The sequence below is a fragment of the Lipophrys pholis genome (assembly GCF_963383615.2).
Source record: "Lipophrys pholis genome assembly, chromosome: 4".
Lineage (NCBI taxonomy): Eukaryota > Metazoa > Chordata > Actinopteri > Blenniiformes > Blenniidae > Lipophrys > Lipophrys pholis.
This window is the reverse complement of record NC_137637.1, coordinates 8,114,060-8,125,837: the sequence shown is the minus strand read 5'-3', so window position 1 is coordinate 8,125,837 and position 11,778 is coordinate 8,114,060. Positions and strand designations below refer to the sequence as shown.

The window sequence follows — 11,778 nt, the reverse complement described above, 5'->3', positions numbered from 1 at the left end:
AAGTGAAAAGCCCAGATGAATGTATGTTTATGTGATTGTTTACCTGTATTGGTTCATTTTTTACGCCCTTTTCACTATTATAACTCCCCCTTGTATTTATGTTTATTTGTTTGCATCTACTTTTTTTGTTCCTTTTCGTAATGGATGATTGCTTGCGAGTTTGTAAATGTTCTTGTTCAACAAAGTAAATAAATAATAAAAAAGAAGTTATTTGGCGTTCCTAGAAGAGTATCTGAGCGGGTAGCTGGGCGTTCCGAGGCGGCCATGAAGGCAGCATTGTTTCCTGTTTCGGTGCGGAGCTGTTCTGCGGGAGTCGAGCGCACTTTAATGTCCTGTGCGGGCTTTCCACTGCACACCACACCTCCAACCGCTCCCGGAATGGCCACACCGGCCTAGCACGCTTCTTCCGGACATGATTGGGGGATATCTGGACGCGGCTCGGCGACTCGGAAACCCAGCGGGCTCTGCGAGCGAGGTAAGGTTAGCATAGGGAGCTAACGGCTAACCGGAGGAGGCTGGGTTTGTTTACCCGCAACGTCCGGGAGTTAAGTCCCACCGCGGGGCTCCGAGTGGTCTCAAGTGTCAGACCCCGCCGTGGGGCTCCGGGGGACACGAATGTTATCGGGGACTGGGAGGCAAAGAGCCGCCTTCGTTCCCTTCAACAAGTGGTGTTGAGTCTCTCTGGCGGTGTGACAGCTGGAACCAGCCGCCACTTTCCCCCGGACTAGGACCGGGCCGGGCTGTCCGAGGCTCCGCTCCGGCGATGTCTCACTTAACATAACCGGTAATCTCTCCGGGGCTGCAGATCTCACTCTGCCCTATTTTCTGTTTTCATATCGCCTCTTTTATAACGTGTGTGTGTGTGTGTGTGTGTGTGTGTGTGTGTGTGTGTGTGTGTGTGTGTGTGTGTGTGTGTGTGTGTGTGTGTGTGTGTGTGTGTGTGTGTGTGTGTGTGTAAGCTTCTTACAGAGATTAAAAATTGTTTCACTCATCGGGACATGCTGGTGCGAACACACACACACACATTTGGAAAGTGTCTACATGGAGATGAAGACCTAGCTTCAGCTCTACCCTTCTGGTACCAGATATAAAATAATCAAGTTTTTAAGTTGATTTCTCCATTTTAGTGCACTTTTCTTTCTCGTTTAGTGCCTGGAAATGAAAAGTATCACAGTTCCTTCAATGATCTTTGTAGATTGTGCACGATGATAATGTAATAAGACATTGTGTGGCTCCAGTCTGAATGTAAAGTGAGCAAACTACCTGCTGAGATAAACATACACATTTTGAAGTTCTATTCATGATCTGTTTTAGTCTTTTTAGTGCAGTGGTTTGCACTCATAACTCAAAGCAAGGAGTCATGAGTTGAAATACCGGCTGGTTTGCATGTTCTCCCCAAGTGCGTGTCTTCCTGCAGAACTCAAACTAATAAACATGAGCCAACCAACTCTTTGACTGTTTTAACCTGCAGTCTATGCAGTTCCTCATTTTTCCACATGGACCTGAAGCGTCGAGCTCTGACCACTACCTGTCCCTCTACAATATTTGATACTATAAGCATGCAAAAGCAAAGCAGGGTTAAGGTGAACAACATCTGGCATCATCATCTTAACTAACATCGAGCACGTTTTCTTTCACATATTATAATAGCAAACAGACACAAACGCATATCAGAATGTTAAAACAGAATTTAAAAGTCTATATCATCCATCCATTTTCTCCCGCTTATCAGTTTCTGGGTCGCAGGGGTGTCAGTCTGAGCACTGTCACCCAGATCACATTAGCCTCGTTTCCACAGTGCCCCTTGGTGCCGGTACGGGTCAGGTCGGAACCGGTTGTTGTGCGTTTCCACTGACTCAGCACCGTTACCAACCGGTACCATTGGTAACCATTTCTCGCTACCCTTCCACTTGGGGTACTAGGCACAATGTGCCGGATATGAGGGGGAGGAGCTTCAACACTGCCGTCTGCTCATTGGTCCGTGACAACCGCTGTTCTCCCAGCAAGCAGCCATTTCCAATCAGTTCTTCTGCAGCAATCAGGAAACTTTTTTGAAAATGTCCACCCATTATGGCGTCACAACCTGCATGATTACGCAACCGTTCATAACCCCGCCTACATTTCAAACCGTTCCCCGTGTAATGGAAACGTGGCACTGATACGGGTCTGGTTACGGATAGTCAACCCCCACCTGACCGGCACTGTGGAAACGGGGCTATTGCAACAATTAAGAACCTTTCCTGCAAGTGGTGAGCCCACTGGAAGGTAGCGCACAGCGTGGGACATGGACCCACTACCTTGGGATTGAGAGTCTCATGCTCACCAACTGAGCTAGCCGGGGACTTAGTCTATATCACGCCTTTATTAAATACTTCAAATAATGTATCACACTAAATTAGACTTCTTTATCCCAATGTTTATTCACATCAAATGTCAGTTCGCTGAGCTACGTCTTTTCTTACCTTGATAGCTGTGGTTCTATTCGTGATGGAAGACCTTATACCCCTTATCAGGTTTATTTGTTCGCATATTCCCCGCTGCGATTGCCTCGGCATCAGTGAAAAAAGCTGGCAAGTTCAGGAGTGTTAGTGGGAAAAAAAGGAAAAAAATTTTCCGGTTGTCGTGAGGGTATATTCCCAGGGCTGCGTTTTTCTTCTTTTTTTTTTTAATGTTCTTCTGCCTCCGTTTCTTTGGCGCATAGCTAGTCCGGCATGGCACCGTACATACAAAGCACATCAAAACATGCGGAAAGTTCGGAAATAGTGTGTTATGACTTTTGTTAGTGATTTGGCTAACCGTTTCTGAAAAAATCTTGAAAAACTGTGAATAATTTCTCATTCAAAGCGGATAGGAACCAAGTGATCAACAACAACAATCCTCACTTTTCAACGCCAGGTGACGTCGCCATACTTTCAGCTGGAGACTTGACTTAACGGTCAAAACGTTGCCGCTCTTTTCCTCTATTCAGAAGTGAACACATCTTTTCCCTATCTTTGACCAATTTTAATCTGTGAGCCTTCAAGTTTGATAAAGGTTTCAGCCCATTGTGGAGTTTAACATGGGAGTCCATAGGGAGGCATAGAGTGAGAAGGTTTTCCTTAAGGCAGATTCATACTCCATAAGAACAAGAAGAAAATTCGGCACTGCCGGGTCCTGCTGAACAAAATGACGTCATTTCCTTCAGCCAGCTCCCTCTGCCGGAAGAAATTTGCTTCAGCTGTGCCAACCATCCTGGCTGAACTATGTGGATGCCGCACTGCCAAAACCTCAGCACTGCCGTTTGCTGCTTATATGTGTTCCAGCTCACTAATAACTATCAGCCATATTTAGCTTGTAACCTCGCTACTGTATGAGCCACGCAGCTCTTTCACATGTCGGAGGGTGGACTTACATGATCCACCTGAATGCATCACTCAAAGCTATCAGGTCCTGCAGTTAAAACCGGACCAATATCACGGCTTGGACAAAAACTCTGAAACTGTTCAGAGAAATGTATTTTTCTGAAAGCACTGGAGGCGAGAAATAAGCTGTGCAGTTGAAAAGTTAAATCGCCGCTTCACAGATGTGTGGCTGCTGTGAAGGGGCATGGCCTGCAAGTTCGACAGCTTCTCTTCTGATATGAACAGTTCTGCCGAAAAAGCATTTTTTTCGGCAGCTAGCTGACGTCACTGCTGAATTTTCTTGTTATTCTTATGGCTTCAAAAAGGCAGTATGTAGGGGCCTTCAGAGTGGGAGGTGTCGAGTTCCAACAAAACCCCAGTTTCTTTCTCGTTGTTGTGGCCACATTTTCTCCCTCCATCTATCATATTATACATTAAAACATAGCTACAGGCTTTGTGCTTGTAATAAGGGGCCACTTATGTCTGTGACATAAACGGTTCTTCATAAAAAAAAAAAATCCTTTGTTCGCAGCAAGTACACAATTTCCTCCCATAGACTCCAATGTATTTTTGGGAGACCTTTTCCACCTCAAACCCAAAAGTTGGGACATTTTTCTTAACTTGTAACTTCCTCTGACGTTCACGGTGAAAACATTTTTCAACTAAGTCTAAGCATTCTCGAAAAATAATAAGTTGTTCATGTGGTGCGTATCACATTTGATTACTGTTTGTGAGCCAGCCTTTAGTTTTTTTTGTTACAATTGAAGCCTGTTAGATTAGATTGTGTGTGTGTGTGTGTGTGTGTGTGTGTGTGTGTGTGTGTGTGTGTGTGTGTGTGTGTGTGTGTGTGTGTGTGTGTGTGTGTGTGTGTGTGTGTGTGTGTGTGTGTGTGTGTGTGTGTGTGTGTGTGTGTGTGTGTGTGTGTGTGTGTGTGTGTGTGTGTAAATGCTAAATCTTGGTAGTTTTGTAACATCAATTATTTAAATGCTGACTTGCCTACTTTTAAGACAAAAAAAAAGAAGGTATACCCCTCAAAATCAAGGACCCCCTGGTTGGGAATCACTGATGTTAGACAATCTCAATCAATCATTTAATGCTTGTCAAATGAAGAAAAGGACAACTTCACAACATGATAAAAACATATTCCCAGCTGTGTTTCTAACAACAATCCTCAATTTCCTCACTAGACCCCCTTCTACATTCTGTTTAACAGAAAAAAAATACAGTAAAGCTTAATGCTGACAGACACACTGCACTAAGGGTGCGTTCACATTTCCCTGATTGATCTGGACCAGAGTCTCTTCAGGGACTTTCTGGGAAAGATTGTTTAGTTTGGGCATGTCGAACATTCTCTCGAACTCTGAACCGTATCTAACAAGCGATCTCTGATGTGATGTGGTCTCGGTTCTCATGCAAACGGTCTTTCCAGCGGGCGGGGTGAGAAGACGTGATGTCGTGCGCAAGGCATTCTGGGTAGTATACAAACAAAGCTAACCACACGAATCAGTAGAAGCAGACACAGAAAGAGAAAGTTGTAAAATATCTTGCGGGCAGACGTGGAGTAATGAAGAAGAAGTAGAGAGGAAGATATCTGATCTGAAGACTATATATAGAGGGTGTTTGGGGCTACCCATTAGCCATGAGCTAATTAGCTTAGCCACCTTGGGCTACAGCGGCAGGACTTCCGCTTTCGGTCCGGACCCATCAATAAGCCGTGTTTTTTCTTTATTTCCACTCTTGCAGTGACGTGCCGTGAGCAGCATGGTTGGGTAGGCATGACAAGGCCACCACTGTCAACAGCAATGACGTGGCGAGCGATACATAGAATTAACAAATGAAAATGTGCTTTTCCCTTCAAACCAACTGCAACCAGCAGAGGCTTATATTTTGACTCACAATACAGGAATACCATGGCAGGACGACATGACGCACAAAACCCTCTTCACTCTTAGTTGCCAATTTCGAACTATTAAACTAAACTAAACTAGATCAACTACACAAACTCAGCAACAAAAACACAACATAACATAATCATTACCAACACTAACAAGCGTAATATAACTCCTAATAAAGACATTTGAAACACCGCCAACTAGGCCTGTCGCGATAATAAATCAATTACTTGCTCGATAATTTTTCCAGGCTCGATAATTTTTCATTTACCAAAGACGTCACTGTGAGCGGCGCTCATTCTGGTCTTTGTGAACGGCGCTCTCACACTTTAATGTTGTTTTAGAGAGTTGGCAGATTTCTGAGCCTTCCAGTGGAAAACCCGGGTAAGGCACACTGTAAACGGGCCTTAACATGTCGGGGGAAAACAGCCAATCTGGCAACAGCAGCCACCAGCGTCGCACCACCGCATACATCATAAAAATTCGAAGCATCACGACAAAAACAAATAGAAGACAGCAGCACTACCTCAGACTGTGTCTCTATGATTAATACTTCATCTTCGTATGGTTACCGTATTTTCCGGATGATAAGCCGCTACTTTTTTTTTCTTTTCACATGCTTTGAAAAAGGGACGACTCGGCTTTTTAAGGGTTAACAAACTTCATGCTGCTGATACGGGTGATGCATTCAGGTGCATCCCATAACTCCAATGCTCGCAGCAACATATTGAAGAAAAAGAATAATGAACTAGTTCATTTTTGGAACTATGAATTTAGAACTATGAACTGAACTAGTTCATGTTAAAATTTGTGAACTGAACTTTGAACTAGTTGATGTAGAAACTGAACTTTCCCAACACTGCCTGTCTTGTGTGGGGAGGTGGAGCACCTGGCACACCACGAGTGCAGCATGAGAGCCCCGTGAGGAGTAGAGGGAGATATGAGGGGAGAGAGAGGTTGTTTGGATTATTTATTTAATTCCAATTTTAAATATTCTTAAGAAATAAGAGTTTATTTATCTTTAAAAGGGTATACTTGCATTATTATACCATTATTAAGTGGAAAAATGGTATTAAAATGGCAATATTATCGTTTATTGCAATAATTTCTGGGACAATTTATCGTCCAGCAAAATTTGTTATCGTGACAGGCCTACCGCCAACCCAACTTCCATAATGCATTGCCACGATCAGTTCTGTGACACTGCAATATGCTTCGGCTGGCAAGTGTTAATCCAAGTTAGATGGTAACACACCATTAAAGAAACTTAAACAATTGTTCAATAACAGTCTCCATACTCTCCCAACAAGATATATCTCATGACATGGCAGCGCATTCGCTGTTTATGTTGGAAACACCGAGAAAGTGAGAGCAACTCTGACGGCAGGGCGGTCTGTGGTACTGAAATCACTTTTGCGACGCATCTGCACCCCAAATTGACATGAAAGTACGAACAATTTTCTGACCTTTCCTTTGCTCAAGGTCTTGTAGCGCATGTGTTGGTCTCTCAGTTTTTTAAGTTGTGAAAATGTCGTGGTCTCTCGTGCTGTCATCCTGCCTTTTAACCCGCCAACTAACTAGAGAGCGTAGCAGCGCTGTATCAATTCAGGAATGCACTGGGAATGTACCCATAGCATTTAGCATAGCACGGTTACGTCCAAAGGCAGCCTAGCGATCTGCCTTTTTACATAAATGATTTTCATATTGGGGAACTGACTGTGCAAACGCACCCATACACTGGATATGACCAGCAAAAGCAGAGCAGCAGTGTGCCTTCAGGAGAGGGTGTGGCCTTCAAAGTAAGACGGCACAGAAGTGAGTGACTTTTGCAGTTTCTCGGCCATATCAGGAAATAGCGGTGTTGAGTCATTTGGGCTATGAAAAGCACAAAATGCTGACACTTTCAAACTTATAGGTACTGTAAGCTACCGGAAAAGGAAAAATACATTAAAATTATATTATAATTAAAACAAATCATGAATATTTCATTCGTTTCAATTCAGCCTTGGGTAGACAGTGCCTACCCTGCCTACCCTCACTGCACGTCACTGCTCTGTTGTGTTTGTGTCAGGCCACAGCGCTCCCAAACCCAAAAACACTGTTGTAATTGGGTGACATTTTCCAGGTGGTTTGATCCAGTCTCTAAAGTGAATGTGAACTCCACCCAAACCAAATGAAGGTGTGAAAATTCCCTCTCCCAATTGAACCGAGTCCCAAGTATCCAAACGTGAAAGGCCCCTAAAGCAGTAGCTTTCAAAAATGAAAGCAATGGGTCCTTTACTCATTGAATAACAGTCATTGAATGACGGTGTTTAAACCCAGTTGATCCCAGAATGAAGGTAAGTGTAAGGTGATACCAACTTCTGTCAAATTGACTTCGCGGAGCCTGAATTCACAGTGACAGAAACATAATTTATTGCAATTTAGTCTGTCCTATCTGATGTCTAAATTGCTTCTGTGGATCTTGTGACAAAGATAAGGTTGTCGGTGTTTCCTCTACATCACACGTGTCGAACTCCAGGCCTCGAGGGCCGCAGCCCTGCACGTTTTGCATGTCTCCCAGCTTCAACACAGCTGATTGCAATGAGCAGCTCGTTATCTGGCTTTGTGCTGAATGTGATGATGAACCATCAGGACATTCAGGGGAGGGAGACATTGAAAACGTGCAGGGCTGCGGCCCACGAGGATCTGAGTTTGACACCCCTGCTCTACATTCATTTAGTGGTGGCGGGCCGCCATATCTAAATCCTTGCCGCCCCTCCTTCAAGTTTCTTTCTTTTTTCTTTTTCTTTAATTGACACAAATACACCACCGCTCCAAGTCACCACCTTCACAGCAGAGTCCTGCACTCACTGGGTGGGGTACTTGCGAGCATGTCCTCCGATAGGGGAGCAGGGACGGGAAGGCAGTGTTTTGGCTGCTAAAGCCAGTTTAAGTAGCGACAGTGCCATTTCAGTGAAGTTTAAGGCAGTGAGCCGTCCAGACGATGGGACTCTGTAAGAATCGACAAATGGTCATGCACGGAGAGGTTTTAACTGTTGACACTCTTTAATCAGTGGACAGCCTCTCCTGCAGCTCGGTGCTGCGCTGTGACTCCTCTAAGCTTCACTTTTGCGTTACTACGGGAGTCAAACACAAGGCCCGTGGGCCAAAACCGGCCGCAAAAGGCTTTAAGTCTGGCCCCACAAACACCAACCAAGGTTGTTATATAGGATTTATAGGAGAGTTTTATTCAGTTTTTTCTTTATTTTACATTTCACTGTATTTTACAGAAGGTTTCGTTGAAATTGACTATGTTGAGATTGTAGTCATTTCTAGTAGTAATTGTGTGATCTTGCAAAATCATAGACATTTTCAATACATACACGTGCGCCACAACAAAGCAAAACTTTAAAGTGTAAATTTAAAGGTTATTATAGCAATATTTTACCAGTCCAGCCCACTCAAGATGAAACTGGACTGTATGTGGCCCCTGAAGTCAAATTTTATTTAGTATTTATTTTGTATACCTCTTTGTAAATATACATGTATGTATTAGTGTTGTCACAATACCAACGTTTTGGTATTGATACTGATACCACCATGTAGTTCGATACTTTTCCAAATTAAAAGAAGACACAAAAAATTTAATTAGATACAGCCTGTCTTAAGTAGGACCAACGTCTTTAATTGGTATGTTACTATGCAGTAATCTTTATAACATTAAATGGCTCAAATAAAATATTTTGATATTATATTCTTTTATATTTATTATATTATACTTATAATACTAATATTTTTAATAGCTTAATTTTTTTTCCCAAAGCTACTTTTTCATGGTTATATAAGTTATTACCTGTTGTTCTTTGAACTCCTTATGCAGGTCTAGGTGTTTGTCCTTCAGGTGTTTAGCCAGGTTAGTGATGTTTCCTCCCTTGGCCAGACATGTTCTCAAACACTGTTGCACAGTGGTGCTTCGGTGTTAATGGCGACACTGTGCTCATTTGTTTTGAAGCCAAAGTACTTCCATATAGCACTTTGCGCCTGTTTTTTTCTACATGTTGCGGCCTTGTGGATGTAGCAGCAGCCATTGTTTCCCTTCACACTCTCTCTCTCTCTCTCTGATGCACTCTATTTTTTTTTACGGAGTTTCCACGGGTCGTTTGAGTCAGTTTCGCATGCGCACTCTCACATGGACGCAGATTCCATGTTATTTACGCATGCTCATCCGGTATTCTTTTCAAAGTACAAGCTCGGTTGGGAGAAGATTGTTTTGAAAATACGTTGTTTTGACTTTTATTTTTAAGTTGTGTAGGTCGAGTATGAAGCGCAGCGCAGTTTCGGACCTCGGGTCAGAGCGTGGGAGCGGTCGCGCACTCCGTCTCAGAGAAATCGGAGTGTTTTTTGTTGTTGGTAATGTTATAGTGCTGTCTAATTTAGATATTATTTTGTATATTTTTGACAGGAGTTTTTTTTGGAGAGGTTTTTTAAGGAATTCTAAAGTAGGATGTGAGAGATGGAGGTCAAAGTTTGCAGTGTTACATTTGACATTAATTGATGATTTGATTTGGAGGTATTCCAGGTATTGATTGCTCCTGATGCCGTTCTCCTAGACCAGGTGGGAAAATGGAATTGGTTTATTATTTAAAAAGATGTGTTCCAAGTGCGTGATTCCTTTGTCTGACCATGTGTGGAAGTAACATGGTTTTTTGGTGCTCAAAAAATCAGGGTTGTTCTAGATGGGTGTGACTTTATATGGTGCTACAGTGGAATCAGTGATTTTGTAGAATTCCCACCAGGCTGTCAGAGCTGTTGATATTGTTATTGTTTTAAAATGGGTGTGGTGTTTAATTGAAGGGCCGATAAATGGTAAATCTGCGGTTGGGATATTGCCACGCGCTGTTTGTTCTATGTCTAACCATATAATATCTGACTGTTGAGGGTGGATCCATTGAAATATATACTGTAGTTGACTTGCAATGAAGTATTGATGGAAATTTGGTGCTGAAAGTCCTCCTTTTGTCTTGGGTTTCTGTAGGGTTGTTAGTTTGATTCTTGGTGTTTTATTTTTCCAATACTATTTATTAATAATTGAATTTTAAGATTTGAACCAGGAAAGGGTGAGTTTGGATGGGATCATATTAAAGAGATAGTTTATTTTGGGTAAAATTGTCATTTTTGTTGTCGCTATTCTGCCGATTAAGGAGAGTGGTAAATTCATTCAATGGAGGAGAGTGTCTGCTATTGTTTTGAGTAATGGGGTGTAGTTGAGGGTAAACAACTCGGCTCAGCTTAGAGGAAACATGAATACCTAAATATGTGATATAACCAGTGCATAAATTAATGGGTGGAGTGTGGGTTGCCATATTCCAGCTGTCTTTGTGGAGTGAGAGGATAGCAGATTTCTACCAATTTATGGAGTAGTTTGAGATATTTGAATAGGTGTCTATTGCTTTAATAGTTTCTTGTAGTGATAAGTGTGGTTTCTGTAAAAAGAGAACTATGTCGTTGGCATATAACATATTTTATGATGGTGGTTTGATGTTTTGATTCCATGAATATTTGTATTCTGTCGGATAGCTGCAGCTAAGGGTTCTATGAAGATGAGGTGAAAAGTAATTTAGGAGAGTGGGCATCCTTGCCTAGTCCCCCTGGGCTGTCCCCCTGTGCTGCGTGAATGGTTGTGATGTTAGTCCGTTTGTGGTAACAGTGGCTGAAGGTGCAGTGTGAAGAATTTTGACCCAATTAATAAATGGTTCCCCAAAGCCAAACTTTTGCATTGTGATTCAGGAAACTTCTCAGAGTAACTCTTTGCAAGGAGTTGACAGCAACTTTTATCTTAGTGAGGAGGTGTGGTTAACCCCGTTACTATGTATGACGCAGTCTGCTGAAAGCTGTGATTGGTTGTTAGAGGAAGGAAGAAAGAAAAAAGCCTCTGTGCTCCTTATCCATATTCACAACTTCTCTGCTTGGTGTACACACACACACACACACACACACACACACACACACACACACACACACACACACACACACACACACACACACACACACACACACACACACACACACACACACACAGACACACACACCGTGCGCTCGCAAAGAACTATCCTCTTTGCTCACATGATGGCACCCCTGGCGGCGCCACTAATGACAACGATTTAATGACACACTACCGGCTCAATCGTGCAGGAATAATGATTATTGTCGACCTCATCAGGGAGGATCTTACTTCCCCACAACAAAGCAACGCAATAACACTGAGATGAAAGTGATAACAACACTGCAATACGTGTCTACAGGTGAGCTGCAGCAGTGCAGCGGTGATGACTGGGTCTGCCTCAACACTCTGTCAGCAGAGTGTCAGTCTGACCATTATGGTTCTTTCACAGCCCAACATTGGTGGTAAATCAAAGAAATTGGGGATGCCTGCGTCGCCTCCACCATTAATATCAAGTACATTAAGTGGTATAAACAACCAGATGGACAGAAAAGATGCTAATCAAATCAATGTAATAATCGGA

The 11,778-nt window shown here is 42.9% G+C and overlaps 1 protein-coding gene across 1 annotated transcript in view; it reads left to right on the top strand.

Annotated features, from left to right (window-relative positions):
• Nucleotides 1-255: 255 nt before the first annotated feature.
• elk4 (ETS transcription factor ELK4) overlaps nucleotides 256-11,778 on the top strand; it is a 39,416-nt gene continuing 27,893 nt past the window's right edge. The window contains exon 1 of the mRNA XM_080460866.1: nucleotides 256-475. The gene's annotated coding sequence lies outside the window, so the exon portion shown is untranslated. The remainder of the gene's footprint in view (nucleotides 476-11,778) is intronic.